The sequence below is a fragment of the Gobio gobio genome (genome assembly GCF_949357685.1).
Source record: "Gobio gobio genome assembly, chromosome: 10".
NCBI classification, from domain to species: Eukaryota; Metazoa; Chordata; class Actinopteri; order Cypriniformes; family Gobionidae; genus Gobio; species Gobio gobio.
The window spans coordinates 27,418,253-27,438,979 of record NC_137116.1 but is presented as its reverse complement, the minus strand read 5'-3'; positions in this window follow the sequence as shown (position 1 = coordinate 27,438,979).

The following is a 20,727-nucleotide window of genomic DNA, read 5'->3' as shown; positions in this document are numbered from 1 at the left end:
CATTTAATTAAATTAGAGAGAATTCAGTCTCAAGCATTAAGAATTTGCTGCGGAGCATATCCAACTTCTCCAGTTTCGGCTCTTCAGGTAGAGATGGGTGAAATGCCTTTGCATATAAGAAGACCGCAATTAATGGCATCTTATTGGGCAAATTTAAAAGGTCAGAGTGAGGAACACCCGACAAGGAAAGTAATGAGTCCTAGTTGGGAATATGAGAAGAGAGAGTGTAATAGTTTTGGATGGAGTGTAAGGAAATTGGTTAGAGATATGAGATTGGAGGAGGTTGGATATGCTCCAATAATTCCTTTATCTCGAGTACCATTATGGATCATGCCCCAACCAGAAGTAGATTTAAGTTTATTAGAAAAAAGGCAAAAGGAAGGTTCATATGAAACCGAAGTATATAATGTAAGGGAGTATATTGGGTCAAGATATGGAGAATATATGCACATTTTTACAGATGCTTCAAAAGATTCAAAAACTGGTCATGTGGGTTCTGCATTCATTATTCCAAAGGTTAAAGTGTATAAGAATAAAAGAATATCAGATTGTTTATCGGTGTATACTGGAGAGATGTTTGCAATAATTATGGCAATAAGGTGGATTAGGGAAGTTAAAATATCCAAGGCAGTAATATGTTCAGATTGTAGTTCAGCTTTAATAAGTTTGAAGGAGATGAAGTCAGAAACAAGACAGGATATGGTAATAGAGATAGTTCAAGAATTATATTCAATTAAACAAGCTAATTTAGAGGTACAGTTTTTGTGGGTTCCAGCTCACATTGGGTTGAGAGGTAATGAGGAGGCGGATGCATTAGCAAAAAAGGCAATAGAACGAGAAATAGTAGATACACAGATTTTATTTAGTAGGTCAGAAATTAAATCAATTATTAAAAAGAATATTCTGAAATTATGGCAGCAATATTGGGACAATGAACTAAAAGGTAGACATATGCATCAAATACAGTCAATAGTGGGTAAGGGAAGAATATCAGGTAGGAGTAGGATTGAAGAGAATATGATTACAAGACTAAGATTGGGGCATACAAGATTGAATAGCACATTGCACTTAATAAGTAAGCATCCAACAGGTTTATGTGAGGTATGTGAAGTTAGTGAAACAGTTGAACATGTAATAATGCACTGTAGGAGATATAAGGTTGAAAGGAAAGAGTTGAAGGAGGAATTAAATAATATAGGAGTTAAGTTGAATATTCAAAATGTATTAAAATCAGATAGGACTATAATAAATTTATTGGTAGATTATTTGGGTAGTACTGGGTTAAATAAGCGTATTTAAAATAGGTGTGTTTTTTTTTATTTTTTATTTTTTTTCCTGTCATGGGGGCTGAGAGTGGACGGAGGAGCTGAACACGCAGCGCCGGATGAAATTCGATGATGTCTCTATGCGGGTAAATAAGGGAATTTATGTTGGGTATAGAGATAGAGGAAGTGTCAATGGTCCATTTCGGCTATAGGTGGCGGTAATGCACGTATTTGTTTGCGATCCGCCGTAAAACAAGAAGAAGAAGAAGAAGAAGAAGAAGAAGAAGAAGAAGAAGAAGTGGCCCTCAGCAAAAAAAAAAAAAAAGGGCCAGGAGGTGGAATGGATGAGGAATGGACAGCCAGGCCAGTGAGGAGGATCAGAGAGCCAGGGCAGACAACAAAACCATTTGATTATGTGCAAGCCAGACACAAGTACTCCTTATCCAAAGGAGGCCTCTGCACACAGTCATGGTGGTACCATCTGTGACAGCCATCACAGCAAACCTAAGAAAACAGGGATGTGTAGTGGTAATTATGTTTTGAATTATTGGGCATCTTTCAATATAGGTGATCTCTAAATTAACTGACTGGTAGTATTCTTACTATTCATTACATTTTTGGAATTTCTTACACATAATGTTCTGATAACAATCTGAATTTTCTAACTCAAGTTGCAATGGAAAGTAATCATACATTTTAATAGTAAATTAGTAGCTACAATATTAATCAGGCCTTTATTAGTGGATGCTGATGATACAGAACATGTTTGTAATTACTATGGCAACCCTTTGAAACCACAATCTAAAAAACTGTCTGAATTGGTTCGCGAATCAGTTTGAATGATTTGTTCAGTTCAGTTCAATCTTCTCGCTCAGAATGTTGGACGAGGTGACAGTGAACCTACAGTCAATTAAAAGCATCTGCAAATGCATCCTATTGTTTGCCAGCGATGAAGATTATTAGTTGAACTCCGTGAGCTGTCTGTGAACGATCCCACAGGTATTCGATTCCATCATACAGCTATACATTTTACAAGATTATTATGCCATAATTAGTAACTAACTACTTGAGTAGTTTTATTCATTGGATACTTTTTACCCTTACTCAAGTAACTATTAAGATTGTTACTTTCACGTTTACTTGGAGTAAATATTTCTATAAGTACTTTTACTTGAGTAGCCTACAGTTTTTGGATACTATACCCACCTCTGCGCTAGCGGTACTATAGCACCTAAGTCATCACAAAGAACCGGTGAAGCACCAAAATTCGGTGCTATACAGCACTTAAAGTGGTTCCCCTATGATTGTACACTTTTAGTACTATATAACACCTTTTTTTTTAGAGTGCAGGGGAACAATGCTTTTAATCTTTTACATTTTGCAAAGTGAAGAATTTACCCATTGTGCTTCGCCCTCCTCCTGCATCCCACAATAACAGCACAGGCTGCTTAGATCATCTGTTAAGACAAACAGTATGCAACTAATATGTTCAACTTTCAGACTAATACATTTTTTATTGCACAGTAATAATTGACTAGCTTTTAGTTGCATATTTATGCTATAAAATGCATAAAACTATCAACATGAAGTGAGTGGAAATGTTGAACCAAAAGGAAACAAACCAGATTCTCTTAGAAGGGAAGTGGCTATGTCCAGCCTCAACTTGTCCACTGTGGCGAGATTTATGGCCTCGGCCTGTAAAATTTTCTCAGCAAACTGAAGAGAACTTTGATTAGCAGAATGGCACAATTTTCTCTCAACTTGATTCAAAACAAATCAAACATTACATTTAATTAATTGCATATGGTGTAGGTCTTCACTCTAATTGTTACTGATGGTATGATTTCACTTTTAACTCACTTTTAAGGCCAGGACACCACAGGATGTGCCATCCTGCTGGCATCGATGAGGGAGACTGGTACAGACTGCCCTGGCTCTCTGATCCTCCTCACTGGCCTGGCTGTCCATTCCTCATCCATTCCACCTCCTGGCCCTTTTTATTTTTTTTTTGCTGAGGGCCACTCCTTACAGGGTGGACTTTTATGTTATTTCCTGTTTTGTTGTCATTTTCTAGTTGATTAGTTCCTGATTGTTCCAGGTGTGTTTTGTTTGCCAATCACCCCTTGTGTATAAATACCTATTTTGCAACATGTTTTGTAGTGCTTTGTATAGGGGAGAGTGGGGCACAACCAAAACTTTTGGAGTTTTGTCAGTAAATCCACTTAGGGTTCTGTCTAGTTATTTTCCCCATATTAATTGCTCACATGTCTATACAATTATGTGGTTTTGTTTCATTAATACAGGGTTAACTTTTTTCTTGATTTACCCCGAAAGAATGGAAGTGATGTGTGACAGCGTGCCCCATAGGTGTCAGACTGTCTTGCCGCGAAAAGCACCCCCTCCAAAAAGATTTCCTGGCAGACTGTCTTGGGGTGAATCTCGTGGATTTGGCATTTTCCTAGTGGGAGATATGAGGGGGTGCATTTCCTGGCAGACTGTCTTGCCGCGAAAAGCACCCCCTCCAAAAATGGTCTCTGTTGGTTCGAGCATCAAATCCTTTTGGGAGTATAGTAATATGACTGAAGCCATTAAGTGGGGTGAATCTCGTGGATTTGGCATTTTCCTAGTGGGAGATATATCAACAAGAACTAATATTTAATATGCTTTATCAACAGCACTGTATTTCTCTCACAATTTTAACAATAGTCCACTGTATGAAGATGTTTTGTGTATAATGTCACAGTTTACTTTATTTTGCTATCATCACTTACATAGTGTCCTGCACCTACTAGTAAAAATTTATAAAAAATGTCTGAATAATTATTGGTTTGATTGTATGTATGTGTGTATGTATGTGTGTGTGTGTGTGTGTGTGTATATATATACACATATACATATTTATATATACATATACATATATATACACATGCATTCATACATACATACATTCAAACCAATAATTATTCAATAATTATAATAATTATTCAGACATTTTTGATGAAAAATAAAGTATTTTGCGAGATAATTTTTTTATTTGAATTCAGAAACAAGCTTAGGTTACATAATATCTGGACTTTAATGAGAGTAAAATGTGATATATAACGAGAACGCTAATGATTGGTATTCGTTTTAAGGCGGTGATCTACAAATGCGCGTTCTCGCGACGGGGGTGCTTTTCACGGCAGGGGTGCCGTTTTCGGCACAACACCTGTTGGCGGCAAGCCGCTTTGAAATACAAGGATTTCTACTCTCAAAATCGACCAGCCATGTTGGCTATGTTTGGCTTGTTGGGAAATAGATTGGAACTGAAAGCATTTTAACTAGTTCAATTACATTTAAATTTTCACTTGATTATTTGCATGTCGAGTGTGTTTAAACAGTGTTGGTCAATTTGACCCATAATGGATGTAATACTTTTTTTTTTTTTAGCATAATAGGAGGGTTAAGAAAGTTTGAAAGTTCATTTTAGGATATTGAACACTTTTATTTTTGTATTGCCCTTTTTCTATTTCTTTTTGGACTGACTTTAAAATAGACATGACAAAAAATTAGAACTTAGAACTTCATGACATTTTACTTTGTTTTCAAAACCCATATTTTTCTGAAAAACAAAAATATATTATTAATTATTTAGGAAAAATTCTACATTCATAAGACAAGAATAACTCAAAAGAAGCCCTATAATATTACCTTTTATAAAGCTGATTTTTACAATATACTTTGAAACCCTTTCGAACATGAGGTCGCAAAACAAAAAGCTTACAAAAACAGAAACCTGAAAGCTTTTCAATTTCATGTGACTGCCTTAATATTATAAAGTATTTTCTATCTCAGAATTCTTATTTTTATTATTTATTTTATATACAGTGTTAAATTTGTTGTTATCATTCTTTGTTCTACATATTCGGAACTGTACCACAATGCTTTATTATTTTTATTTTTCTCTCATTGTACTTTTTGTATTGTACTTGTCTATAAATGTACTAATTTAAATAAAAATAAAATAAAACCAAACAGAGAAGTACCTCCACCGGCCGAGAGGGGCAGTATACCTAAAAAAGACGGAAGACAAACCGGAAAAACATATGAAACAGATTTACCAACAGCGGCCGGCCACTCATCACACGGTTTTAGTATTTGAAGAGAGGAGATCAGAAAATATCCTCGACTACGAGCGTTTAAGTAAGTACATGTTTCTTTTTTGTGTAACACAATATTATGTTCATTTTTGATGTATATACCGGTAGGTTGTTTTAATTTGTTTGTTCCGACACGCACGCTGCTAGTCTAGTGCATAATGCAGTGTTAGCTAACACGTGCGGTTTCGCCTTTTTTACACACTGAGTTCAAGCATGTTCTACATGTTAAAATGTATCTAGCTACTGTAGGTACGTTAGCCAAAGCTTTACATCTAGAAAGACTTAAGTTTAACTTTTGGTGTTTTCTAACAAAACAGAATGATGTAACGTTATATAGGTTATTTAAATTATTTTGTTAGTCCGAACAAGCATGCTGCTAGGTCAGTTCTAGCAAGTGTTAGCTAACATGTGCTGTGTTGCTACTTTAAGGTGATTTATGAGTTATTTCTCTGAACTGCTGTACTTTTTATGTTTGAGGACAATGCAGTTTACTTGAATCACTACACTGAATGAATACATTTTACTGTTCCACTTTTGGCTGACCAGTTTTTCCCCCACAGCATAGCTACTGTATATTCTGTATATAACGTTAACAATGCGGTTTTGTTCACATTTTCTTGCAGATACCTTGACCAGAGCATAATCGGTTATCTTCAGCCAAGAGACCTACTGTTGGACAATCGTTTCGGCTTTCAAGGTAAATAAATTGTTAGTCACAATGTCTAGTTACTGGGCTATAAGAAGAAGAATATTGAAAGGAGTTGAGATGGACAAACAGGAAATTGCAGCTGTTGGAAACTTTAACAGTATGGAAAATCGTGCCTTTAGTTGTTGTTATATATCATCTATCATTTTTTAAAAATTATTATTATGTAGATTTCCAGAATGAGAACCAAGCCCTGAGGGAAAGCAATGCACGAGCAGGTGAGAATATGCACTCTTTCTTAAATTTTACTTTTTTGACTGTGATGTAGGTCCAAAATTACCAAATGCCTTTCATTTTGTAGCTTTGGATGGCAGCGGCTCACTTCAAGAGCAGGTGAAGCGAGTTGGGACAATGTTGATGACGTTTGCTCGTACTGGGCAATCAGGTACAACTTGCACCTGTGTAGGGCTGTAATCAACCAAAGAAAATCTTGGTCGACTGAAGTCCTGAAATTTTCGACTAAAAATTAGGGGAAAAAAAGTTAAATTAATTAGCTGCGCACTGTGCGCAGTACTTGGTAGCCTTGTTGTCTGCGTAAATTAATTATAAATAAACATAAAAAACTAGTAGGCTATTTGCAGTATATTAAATCGTTTTTGAGCTGATTATTTTGGACTGAAGCGAGTCTGAGACACGAGTCTGTCGGCTCTGACAGCGTCGCATCACGTGCACCTGCGCAATATCATAGCCTATGACTTCCCAAAATATAGTACTATTGTCAACTAGATATCATCACAAGAACTTTTGAGGAATTTGCAACATAATTTAGACAATTGTTTTTGTCATATGTATTATAATAACTGACAGACACGATCATTTCAGCCGCTCTGTGCAGCTCGAACAGGAGCTCAGCTCCGCGGCTGAGACACGAATAGACTATTAACTTAAAGCTTTTACTCTTAAACATAAATGTCATAGTTTAGTAGTTGAGGGACCAGGACTGACTGCTTTATTCTTTTATTCTGTGAACCCCTGTAGGTGCAGATCAGACCCTAATGCTGCGACGTCTTGGAGAGTTTGGCGATGTTGTGCGTAGCATGGACAACAAAATGGACACTATGCTGCAACATTTCAGTGCCAATGTGTCTTTTGGAGAGTTATCCCTGCCAGGGGGTCTGTTACTCCCCCTAGACAACCCATTTGGCGTTGCTTGACAACAGTTTGAGGCAGGATAAAGAGCTCCATGAACGATTTGTAAGTGTGTAAGATTTTGTTTATAATGCTGTAGGGTAATCTAAAAAGTAAAATTTAAGATTGTACACTGTGTAGCGACTATGAGTCAGATAAAATAATAACTCAACGGGGAACTGAATTAAAATGAAAGACTCGGATGACACTATATATTATAAATAATTCAGAATTAATGTTTACCCCTTAACTTATTCGTCCGCCGATATGTAAGAACTTAAAGGGGGCTCTGTTAAAGGGAAACATGTATATTTAGCTCAAATGAATGAATTTAATAAATTCATAGGGAATTTTGAGAGTCTATTTTACAGCCGAGCAAATGACTCTTCTAGCGTTCATTTGAACGGGCCGTAAATATCAACTCTGCAGCGGATATTAATATCCGAACAATAGTGAAACGCTATTTAACAGCCAGGTAACTTAGATCGGCAGTTCAAGACATTAAATTGATAAGCACATAACACAAGAACAGTTATCTTTGAATACAAACGGAACTTTATTGATTAATCTAACACCTCAAACTAATATCTAACATAAACACACACACTCGCACATTCACACGTTGCAGAAAGGAAGAAGGTGAGGAAAGAATAAGTTCTAAGAGAGAGAAATTATGAAATCCTAAGCAATCTATGCATTTATGAAACATGACCTGAAGAAACCATTGATCAGTAATTTAACCTCCTATCGTTTCTTAGGCAGGGTTATTACATTTGATCTAATGCACCAGTTCAGCTTGGAATCAAAAAGGCGTTACTTGCGTTTGTGTTTCGCGTGTCGTCTGACAAGGGCGATTCCCTTTTTCTGGCTGAACAGGGATTTTCCTGGATTTTTGATTCGCTTAAGGTCTGGTCGACGTCTGGGGAAGCCAACCACGTGGCGTGTTGGCGGCTGGATGGAAGTCTTGTGGGCGTTGTTTGAAGTTGGAGCGCGCTGTTAGAAACTCGTTGTTGAGAGACTTTTGCGGCGAAACTTAACAGAACCCGAGACTTAACGGAAATAAAATAAACTTTAAGTAAAAGAAAGGAAAGTGAGAGAAAAGCAGATGGCCTGAATGAAATCGTTGTTAACCCATTTTCTCTGATGTTGGTCTGTCACGATCGTCAGACCGTCTCCTGGGAGCTCCGTTCAGAACTCACTCTGGTCAAACTGCTAGGACTTAGCTCATCTCTGAACTGCGAACAGGCCGCGAACCAGCTCGGACCGAACTGGAACCGAACTTGAGCTGAACTCTGCACTGCTTCTGGTCTGAACTGTAGACAGAACTGTAGACAGAACTTTTCGTTCGTGTTCTGAGATTAAACTCAAACATTTGCCCATCCCCTGGATGGGTTCTGGCCAATTAGGCTTCAGGGGTGACTGTGTCTCCACCCCTCCCACAAAATTGGGTTATCTATAGAATTTAGTTTCCTGCTCTTAAGCAGAGAGTAAATTTAGACCTAATTTCTTACTAAAAGGACATGATCAATTCTATAAAGATTTCATTCAGCTCATCTGTTGGATTATACCCATACGAACACACCGGTATCAAACACAATGCTTCTTCATCCACTCATTCAATAGTTACATAATTGCATGAATTGTGAGTAATATACATGCCTAATAGTCTAACTAACGTGTATTAGTTGTAAACACACTAACAAGTTATGTCGAAGGCTATTTGAATGAAAGTCCAATAATCCGTGATTTGATGTACTCCATAAGCTAACAGTTTCTGTGAGCTTGCTTGGAGTTTTAGCTGTCACGTGGAGTTCATTTACCGGTCATTGCAAAGACAGAGGTCTGGTTGTTTCTTTGTCTTGTGACAACCACGAGCCCTTTGTCCTCTTTTAACTGAGTTTGGTGGCGAGTCCATAGGAAGTCAGAACTAGTAGCTCCGGGGCAGAATCAAGCCCCCCCATCTCCCTCGTGATGATGATCGATTTCCTGGAGCTGAATTGTGCTTTGTTGAAAAGGATGTTAATTTGATCGAATCATTGGAAGATTAACTCATCTATATGTCTGCGTCCATAATTGCTACAACTGCATATTCAACCCAGTATCACGCCAAAGCGTGTAATACACACGCTGGTCCTCTAGAGGATGCGTGTCAATGTCACGCTTTGCCTCCTCTAGGCGTGAAAATGACACGCATTTATAGAGGTAGAGTACCAGCAGGGGGCAGTAATTTCCTCGATGCCAACAACTGGCCCACGGACCAAAGAAGAAGACCAAAGACGAGCGATATATCTTCAAAAATCCCCGCGTCTTTCTCTTTCCGGTTGTCATATTCTTCTTCAGGTACGTCCATTTAAGAAATCGTTGTATAACATTATATTTGTGTGTGTGGACTGTGGGGCTTTTTAATCGATGGTGTTAACGTTACTGGTGGAGGACTGTTTGCTTATTGGCAAATCAATTAAATAATCACTGAAACAGTGACACTGAAACTTGCTCACATAAAAATATTGACCCTAATGTGTGTTTTTTTTAGCCATTAACTTAATTTCTTTAGCACGAAATTCGTTGCGTAAAATGCGTTTCTAATGGAAATATATTCTATTTTAGCGAATAATTGTGTAGGAAAGTACTAATATTTATCCTGCTCATCTATACAAGACAGAACCAATCAATCACAGAGAGCGTTCGCTGATATGACGTTTCGCTCACAGTGCGTGTTCAAACTGCTGCGTTTCCACACACACACACACAAAAAAACTATTTGAAATACACAACCGTTCAAAATGTTTATGTCAGTAGGATTTTTTTTAAAGGAAATTAATACTTTTATTCAGCAAGGATGTATTAAGTTGATCAAAAGTGACAGTAAAGGCCTTTACATTGTTACACAAAATTCTATATAATGTAAATGCTGTTCTTTTACTTTTTTTCCAGCAAATCTGATGCTGAAAATTCAGCTTTGATCAAATTTTAACATATTCAAATAGACAACAGAGAGCCTTTATAAATATCAATAATATTTCACAATATTTCAGTTTTATCAAATAATGCAGCCTTGGTGAGCTGAAGAGACTTCTTTCAAACACATAAAAAAAATGTATGGACCCCAAACGTTTGAACGGTAGTGTACATGTAACATTTATTGTAATTATAGTTTGCGCAATTGCATTTATTTTATTGATCGTTAAGAGTTCAAATGGATTGCGTTATGTTCTGTAATTGTGCGAACCACTTTTGGGGTACAACACTGGCAGCCCTTTCAAAAAAAATAACACTGGTTTAACTTTGGTAACCATACTCATAACTAATTATAGGCGCACAGAGAGAACAAATCACAAAATCTTTTAGTGGTCATGAAAATATATTACATTTACATTTATGCATTTGGCAGACGCTTTTATCCAAAGCGACTTACAGTGCACTTATTACAGGGACAATACCCCTGGAGCAACATGGAGTAAAGTGCCTTGCTCAAGGACATATATTCAGATTTAACATATTAATGAGGCATTCACATGTAAGTAAAACGACAAATAAGCCATGTATGAAAGTACGATATAGATTTCCATAGTTTCTATGAACTCAGATCAACTGTTCATTCAGGCAGTTTTCATGCTGAATATGCATTGTGCAATGACAGCATCACAGTTATCCTCTTTATTTTGTTACAGTTCTGCATGTGTAATATGATAAACCAAGGAAGCCTTACTGCAAGAGAACTAACTATGTTTTTATTGTTCTTTGTCTGACAGTTCCTGTCTTTACTCACCATCCTTCCCTGTTACCTTCACCTTTATAAGAAAACCAACGGCTCTTTTTAGAGCCACTCCTCTTACTGTCACACACTCACTCACTCACTCTCTCTCACTATCACTCACTCACTCATTCACTCACTCAATCACTCACTCACACACACTCTCTCACTCACTCACACACACACTCTCCCTCTCACTCACACTCTCTCTCTCTCACTATCACTCACTCACTCACTCACACTCTCTCTCACTATCACTCACTCATTTACACACTCTCTCACACACTCGCTCACTCGCTCACTCGCTCACTCACTCACTCACTCACTCACTCACTCACTCACTCACTCACTCACTCACTCACACTCTCTCTCACTATCACTCACTCATTCACTCTCTCACTATCACTCACTCATTCACTCTCTCACTCACTCACTCATTCACTCTCTCACTCACTCACTCACTCACTCACTCACACTCTCTCTCACCATCACTCACTCATTCACTCTCTCACTCACTCACTCACTCACTCACTCACTCACTCACTCACTCACTCACACTCTCTCTCACTATAACTCACTCACTCTCACTCTCTCACTCACTCACTCACTCACTCACTCACTCACTCACTCACTCACTCACACTCTCTCTCACTATCACTCACTCACTCACTCACACTCTCTCTCACTATAACTCACTCACTCACTCACTCACACTCTCTCACTCACTCACACACTCACTCACTCACTCACTCACTCACACTCTCTCACTCACTCACACACTCACTCACTCACACTCACTCACTCACTCACTCACTCACTCACTCACTCACACTCTCTCTCACTCTCTCTCACTATCACTCACTCACTCACTCACTCACTCACTCACTCACACTCTCTCTCACTATCACTCACTCACTCACTCACTCACACTCTCTCACTCTCTCACTCACTCACTCATTCACTCACTCACTCACACTCTCTCACTATCACTCACTCTCACTCACTCACACACACACACTCTCTCACTCACTCACACTCTCTCTCACTATCACTCATTCACTCTCTCACTCACTCACTCACTCATTCACTCACTCATTCACTCTCTCACTCACTCACTCACTCACTCACTCACTCACTCACTCACTCACTCACTCACTCACTCACTCACATGCTTATTGCTGAAATCAAAGTGAGTATGAGACGGTGATCTTGCAATATTGGTGAATTAGCTAAATTTGTATGAACTGCTCAAGAGTTGGCTGTATTTCAGTGTTATCATACAAGGCTCACTTTCTGTCATGCAAGGCAAAGGAAGCCATGGGCAAAGCAAGACCTGCTAAAGGTAGTACATTTAGTAACCGATGGGTGGAGAGAGATGCTGAAGGACGTCCACTGCTAAAAAGATGCAGAAGTGGAGAGACACGAAAACGAGCTTCAGATACAGGTAGTCCATGTCCAGATTATTTGTGATTTCCCACCACCCAATTTTTATGTAATTAATATATGTAAATATATTTGGTTTTGTGTCACTTTTGAAACATAGACCATGTGGGGTTTCCAGTGCACAGGCTTTTTGTTTATAGTAAACTTTATAATTTTAATTATGGTTTTTAATAATTTTGCCCTTTAAATACTGTATGTTAAACTGTGCCATCAGAAACACCACATGCAGAATCTGTTACTTGTGTTATTGACTTCATCTATTTTTAAGTGTATATTTGCTATCAAAATAGGACTGGAAAAACACCCCGAAATGTTAACTTCAAATCAACTACTGTAATGCTAAGCAAATCCAAAGATATGGATTAAATTAAATGCTGCTAACAATTCTCACCTGCTTGCCATTTGATCACAACATTCCTCAAAAAGTTGCCCCATGTATCATAACCATAATGGAATTGTCAGACATCGTAATTAGCCATGCCTATTATAGGCTAAAGTCACTATACGAACACTGTATTATATGCTTGTAAGACATTAAAATTGTTATCTCTTTTCCTTTCTATCCTTTCTATTTATCTTTTCAGTTGTTTCTGTGGTTGGCAGTGGGGATGCTACTCCTTTTGAGTCAGTTGAGGAGGTTCCCACAGTTACCCAATCAAACTGCTCTCAACACTTGTTTGGTAAGATGACACCTTATTGTAATTAACCAAGTTAACAATAGGCGTGAAAGGAATTATTATTTCCTAATTTCTGTCTTTCAGACAGTGAGATGCAGAAACTATAGGACATTCTGTTCTCAGCAGACGTCGAAGGCACAAACAAGCATCCTTCAACGTCCACATCATGGTCCTTGCGGCAATCTGTAGCCCAAGATGAGTGGCGGAAAGCAAGGTCCTACCACATCAACTGTTTGCTGTCCTGCAATGTGGTTCCAGAAAAGAACTGCATCCACTGCACATCTCCTGCCATCATTCGCTGCAGAGACTGCATGCCAGAAGAGTGGCTGTGTATGGATTGTGAAGTACAAATACACAAAAAGCTCGCCCTCCATAACAGAGAGTCCTGTATTGAGGGAATTTACAAGCCCATTGAGCCAACGCTGTGCTGTGTAAAAAAAGATGGCAGATATACACTAGTCAATCAAGGTAGTGTTTTGAACCTTTTTGTTAAAGTGGTTAAAGTAATATTTATTTATTTTATTTGTTTACCATTTTAATTTGACATATTTTAATGCTTCCTCGCTAATTATTGAACTTCTCTTTTCAGTATGTTTATTGCCTACAGTGAGACCTTTCCATTTATGCACTTGTGACACTGCAAACATCACAGAATCAGCTGGCAGAGCAATCATTTTGGTTTGCATAAATGGTATGAACTACAATCTATTAACCAATTATTGTCCCTTTGTGTACAAAATAACCAAGTGTTTGTACTTTTTGATTTTAGGTCGGTATGAGTTGCACTTACCAAACTTGGTGTGCAGATTATGTCTGGCACATTGGACACCTGACATGAGTGACCTTATAAAAAGTGGTTATTGGCCAGCATCTGTGAATGCTGACACTCTCTTTTCAATGGATGTCTTCAGCTCATTTGAAGAAATGAAAACTGTTGCACCCAGTTTATCGAGACAAGGTTTTCTGCGTATGTTGGAGAGGAGGACTTGTCACTTTGGAAGGGTAAGATCAGTGTGGATCAAAGTTGCCTTAAGTAGACATGGGAAAATATTAGTGTACCTATTTCATTTTACTCTTTACTAATTTAATGTACAGAGTGGGAAAATACATGGAGACGTATTCCAAAGAAGCTATCTGGAATACACATTCTGCCAGTACCAGTGTGAAAAAATGGCCAGCATAGAGCACTTTACCTGCCCGGCATGTACACCTAACATGCTTGCTCTATGTGCAGATGGCAACAGAAAACAGTACCGATTTCGTCAGTCAAAAGGGTTAGTTGTTTTACACTTGTAGTTTTACTTAAAAATGAACAGAACAAATAATGTCTGACACTGAACATTATCTTTTTTTCTTATTCTATTAAGGTCAGAGGAACCATATTTTGATGGCACCTTCATTGCCAAGGACACTGATGTACACCATTTTGTTGATGAGATCAGGAGTAAAATGAAAAGTGTTAGTGTAATATATATAGTGTTTGCAAATTTGATTTAAGTCCAGCATTTTAAATGTATGATTTTTGCTTTATTAAATAGTTAATGTATCATACAGATTAGTATCTTAGTTTGTTACAAGCACTTTGAGCACGATGGTGCACTCTTCCAGGAATCTTGTGTTGAGGTTTGAAATTGGATATGGAATGTGTGGTGGTACTCAAAGTGGCTAGTTCAGTATCTCGATAATTCATTATGTAATAGCAGATATCTGCAATGTATAGTGACTGTGTATGCAGTTTGTGCATTTCAACTAGTTTGTGTAGCTGGAGTAGAGAAAGCGGAAAAGGCATTTTCTGAAGCTCCCTGAGCACTGACAAAACCATTAGTAGTAGTTTGAAAGTAAACCTTTATTGTCTCCAATGACTACAGATACCAATTGGTGTGATGTAACCTGACTCATCCTGATGGATGAAGTTACTGTTTTAAGGGGGGGGGGGGGGGGGGGGGGGGTGCAAATTTCAGTTTTAACCAGAATTAATTATTTTGTCATGCAGACTGCTGGCAGAGGGATCTGTGGAGCCAGTCAGTGGTCTGCTGCACGTGAAACTGCCAGAAAAGCAAGCAAGCTTGATGAAGAGGGCCTTGAGGTGGTTGTTTGCAGACACGGAGTGCTACTCAAGGCTCTTAACATGTACAGGGGCGAAATATTTGCCTATCCACTGTACCTGCAGAAGGAGCTCCAAGCAGCCACAAACGGACAGTTCTATTGCACAGATATTGCTTGCAAGTATTGGCCCTACCTTGAGAAGTTGGCGGTCTCCATGTTGGAACTCAGACCTTTACTGCAGATGAGACCATTCCTTTCTGTCATGCATGCCAAGGCTCATTCAACTAAGTGTGAGGTACTGCATACTCTTTATCATACCATTTGAAATTGTATTTTTATTTCTTATATAGTACACTGTATATGATTATAATATAAGTGCCACACTGATATGTTAGATAATCTGGAGTGGCAAAAATCAGGAAGGTGCAGGCACAACTGCAGGGGAGGAGGTTGAAATGGTAAACAGCTACCTGTCTCGTTGTGCTCTCACAACCAAGTACATGACAAAATCTGGTAATTGTTGCTTATTTATATTATTTTAGGAAACCTGTCTTTTATTCTTTCTTTTCATTCTTTTTATTTGTTCTGTAATACTTTGTCTGAGATTGCATACAAGAAAACTGTAAATATTCTAATATGACAGTGCATTAATAAAACTGCATTACATCTCTCTTAAATTAAAACTCAATTGTCAATGCGTGGATGAACTGAAAAACCATGAGAATTAATTCAACTTTTCTCCATCACATATTTTTATTGTTTAAAGCCAGGAATGACATGCTAACTGTCCATGCTATTGGGTGGAATCGACGGAAGCAGGAAGGCCTTCATCTTGCATTATCCAGCAGATACATCAAGGTAATATGTTATGTCTGATTTATGTATACAAAGCTTTTCATGATTTTTCCACTTTTAATCTTCTTGTTTTGTTTTTTTCACACCAGACTTTCAAAAAGGCTGAGGCTGAGTCTCAGAGACTGGAGGATTTGAGCAGTGAACTGGGGTGCTCTGAGAACATTGTTCATCAGCGGGTACATGATGTCAGACAATGGGCTATTAACGGTACAGTATTTTATATATACATAAATTTAAACTTTAAACTCTTTAAATGTACAGCATAAAAGACATCAGAATCATTTACTTGTATTATTGTTGTTGCTTTAAGATTCTGTAGGTACCAGATGTGATGACCAACATAGCCTTCAGAAATCAATTGAACAAATGTTTCTTGGTGTTCATCAAAAAAAAGCCAGCCTTTATAATCAGACAGGTATGTTGATAATTCGTCTAATATTTTTGTCATTTTTGGTGAAGATGTCATATGATTTTTTGTTTTACATTTTGATTTAATTGATTCTTAAGTCAGTTATATGTATTAGTATTTAATTTAACTTTCTGATATCGGCATACACATTCTTGTGCATCATGTTTTCTGTGTTTTGTCATTTCTATAGACAGCAACAAAATTCGACACTTGCGTCGAAAAAAATTGTGGGAAGAGAAGAGAAAACTCTTACAAACAGTCAAGCTCTACAATGAGCAGGTGCCAGATGAGGAGCGCATCGTTGAGGAGAAGGTGGTGAGCGCACTCTCTGTGGGAGGTGGAGACAGTGGTGCAGACAGTCTAATATGGCCGTGGGAAGGGCACAGCAGTGGTATGTAACAATTTCTCACTAAGTCTAGTGTTTGTGTGTGTGGCTGTTGTTATTCTATCATTTATTTTGCAGCAGTGGTGCTTTTGAGAGAAAATATTACAATTTCACAATTTCTCTTGCTGACTGCTACAATGAGGATTTACTGCCTTTATCAGGCTGATTCTTTATTAGGTGACATAATTTCGACCACTAGGTCTTCATCAGGCTTATATCACTTGTGATCTAGGGTGAGGGTGTGTGGGTGTCTTCCTGACCTCTTATACCTTCATAAGCCGACTCTTTGAATCAAAATTGTTGCACCCGTCACCAGGTTATGGGATGTGCACACACTACTTGTGTTTTTCCTGGTGTTTAGAATGTACATGTCAAATTTGTATTGAAGGGATGTTATTTGTGTGACTTCAGAATCCAGCAACATCCTCACCAAGAAGAAGGTTTTTGATGCGTTCATGTCAAAAGTGCGGCTTCAAGAGGAAAAGATAATTGTGATGAGGGAGATGAGACAGCACTGCACCTATCTCAGAAGGCTGGCTGGGAGCATCCGGACAATGATATCAGAAATGTCTTCTGACAGAAACAGTGGTAATAAGCTAACTTTTATTACCTTCTTGGTGTAAAGTCAGTTAATGAATAGCTCAACAACACTAACTGAATGGAAGTTTTGTCATGCCTCGCTTTAATTTTTCCTTCTAGGCAGTTTAAGTGAAGAGGGTCATTGCGGGCTACTGTGTCTTCTTCAGAAAAGGCTTGCCGATGTGGAGGAGAAGTTCCAAGTTGTCTGCTCAAGATACAGCCAGGCTTTAGGACCTAATGCTGCTTCTCTGCTGGAGGATGGGACTGAGGAGATAATGGAGGACCATGAAGAAATTGACTATGAGGGTTCAGATGACAGTGATTTTGAAGCAGTGTAAACTACTGTTAAAGGGATAGTTCACCCAAAAACGAAAATTTGATGTTTTTCTGCTTACCCCTAAGGCATCCAAGATGTAGGTGTCTTCGTTTCTTCAGTAGAACACAAATGAAGATTTTTAACTCCAACCGTTGCTGTGTGTCACTCATATAATGCTTGTCAATGGGGTCTAATTCTATTAGAGTAAAAAAAACATGGACAGACAACCTCAAATTAAACCCTGCGGCTCGTGACGACACATTGATGTCTTAAGACACGAAACGATCGGTTTCTGAGAGAAAACCAACGGTATTTATGCAATTAATTTCACCTCATGTCAGACAAACGCTTCAGCTCTCCAGACTGACATCACTTCCTGTGAGTGAGGTCAAAATTCCGGCCGGGTCATAGATATATACATAGATACTTCATTAGTGCCTGCGTGGATCGCTCGAATGAGGAATCTACGTATACATATCTATGACCCGGCCGGAATTTTGACCTCACCTACGGGAAGTGATGGCAGTCTGGAGAGCTGAAGCGCTCGTCTGATATGAGGTGAAATTAATTGCATAAATACCGTTGGTTTTCTCTCAGAAACCGATCGTTTCGTGTCTTAAGACATCAATGTGTCGTCACGAGCCGCAGGGTTTAATTTGAAGTTGTCTGTCCATGTTTTTTTTTACTCTAATAGAATTTGTCTCCATTGACAAGCATTATATGAGTGACACACAGCAACGGTTGGAGTTAAAAATCTTCATTTGTGTTCTACTGAAGAAACGAAGACACCTACATCTTGGATGCCTTAGGGGTAAGCAGGAAAACATCACATTTTCATTTTTGGGTGAACTATCCCTTTAACTGTTTGTTTGTTTGTTTGTTTGCTTATTTTTTTTTTTTTGCGTTTCTCCACAACTCATTTTACAAGCAGCAGGTCGGTTATTAAGTTTATTGGTTGTAAAGAGCATATAACTAAACTTAATCACACAAAATAACATTTTCACATGTTAATTGTCAAGCAGGTATACATGTGTTGTATTAATTAAGCAGTGTAAACTACTGTTAACTGTTTGTTTTTGTTGTTGTTTTTTGCGTTTCTCCACAAATAATTTTACAAGCAGCAGGTTGGTTATTAAGTGTATTGGTTATAAAGAGCATATAACTAAACGTAATCACACAAAATAACATTTTTACATGTTAATTGTCAAGCAGGTATACATGTGTTGTATTAATTAAGCAGTGTAAACTACTGTTAACTGTTTGTTTTTATTTTTTGCGTTTCTCCACAACTCATTTTACAAGCAGCAGGTTGGTTATTAAGTTTATTGGTTATAAAGAGCATATAACTAAACGTAATCACACAAAATAACATTTTTACATGTTAATTGTCAAGCAGGTATACATGTGTTGTATTAATTAATTAGTCAATTATAGTCATAAATATAACACTTTTTTCATTATCCTGCTGCGTAACTGGATACAAGAAAATATCAACTGACAATTTCCCATTTCCCTTGTCATTTCCACAACCACAAATATTTTTTGGTAAAACATGAAGAAAAAAAAAAGTTAAGGTAATGATGGTGGTGGTGTGGTTTATTTAGCAGTTAAGGGTAAAGTATATGTATACGAGTTCAAAAATATCAGATTTGAAAATGTCAGAAATATGAATGAAAGGTTTCAGTGGCTTAGTGTTCAGCTTTTTTTGGTGTTAACTTTGTAAAATCTTAACAGTTGCATTTCAGAGAAATAAATACATTTACAATTTGGAAAGATGCAAGTGTTATGTGTAACCCAATATATTTATAACTACAAATATTTCAAAATTTTTGGTTGAAAACACATGTTTTTGTTCGGTTGTGGAAATGACAATTTATTTTGCAATGTCTGTAAAAAAAGTAAAAAAATACATATTATTTCATAAAAATCAGCACAGCCAACTTCAGGGCAGGTATCTAAGCATACTGGGGAAACAAATTATGCCAGTAATATTTTAATTAAAAATGTTTCATTTTCTGAAAATGTCCAGGTCCAAAAAGTACCATAGTTGGAGAATCACCCATCTATAACGAAAAAAACATTAAGTCTTGACATCATATCCGGGAGATAAGTCAGTAAATTCGAGTAAAATCACAGGCTTTGCTTATCCCGTGCGAATGCGCCACGCAAAATTCAGATGTGGGGAGTAATTTCTAAATCACACGAGGTCCCCAGATAATACTAATCCCGTGCGAATACTAGGGCTTATGATAGTAGGCTAATATAAGGTAAATTTGACCTCCATTTCTCGCAGAAGAACTGACAGTCCATGTTGATCCCTTCTCCCCAACCATTTTCTCATCCACACTGGTTTATTCTTACGCTTTTGTTTTTTTTTTTCACAACAAGCGATCATTATTGATAGAGCAAGTTTTCGGTTTACAGTATCCATTTTCCCCGATTCCGATCTGCTGCGTAGATCACGTGACGCGCTTCCTCTGGCACGATAATCTTAATAACATTTTGTAGTGTGTGATGCTTCACGAATTTCAAATCTTGTAGTGTGAGCATGTTTAAGATTTGAGGGAAGAAAATCTGCAAAGATTCTCCTGAAGTGTGTGCTGCAACCAGATTTTACAATCGGATAGGATTTTAAAACTCCTGTAGTGTGAGCCAGGCATAACACGTTAGAAAAAAACGCACCTTACGCGCCTGCGCCAACACGGTTACCTTAGCAACGACTCAGAACCTCCTAAAAAGTGTTTTTGGCTAATAATAATCACCAAAACACGATGTTTTTTGGTCTGTATTCATACAACGCGTATTATGCTTTTGCTGTAGCATGTCTGTTAGGAAGTAACGTTATACTATAGTTATTTTTGAAACCCTACTTGCTTACAACCGTAACCCTAACCGGAAGAACTACATATTTAACTGGCAGTCTATCACGTTGTAATCCGCTGCAAGAGGGAATTGTAGGTTTTTTTGTAAATTACTGTTTCTCATAACTGGATGGCTGGAATTTAAAACTGAGAGTGCACTCAGG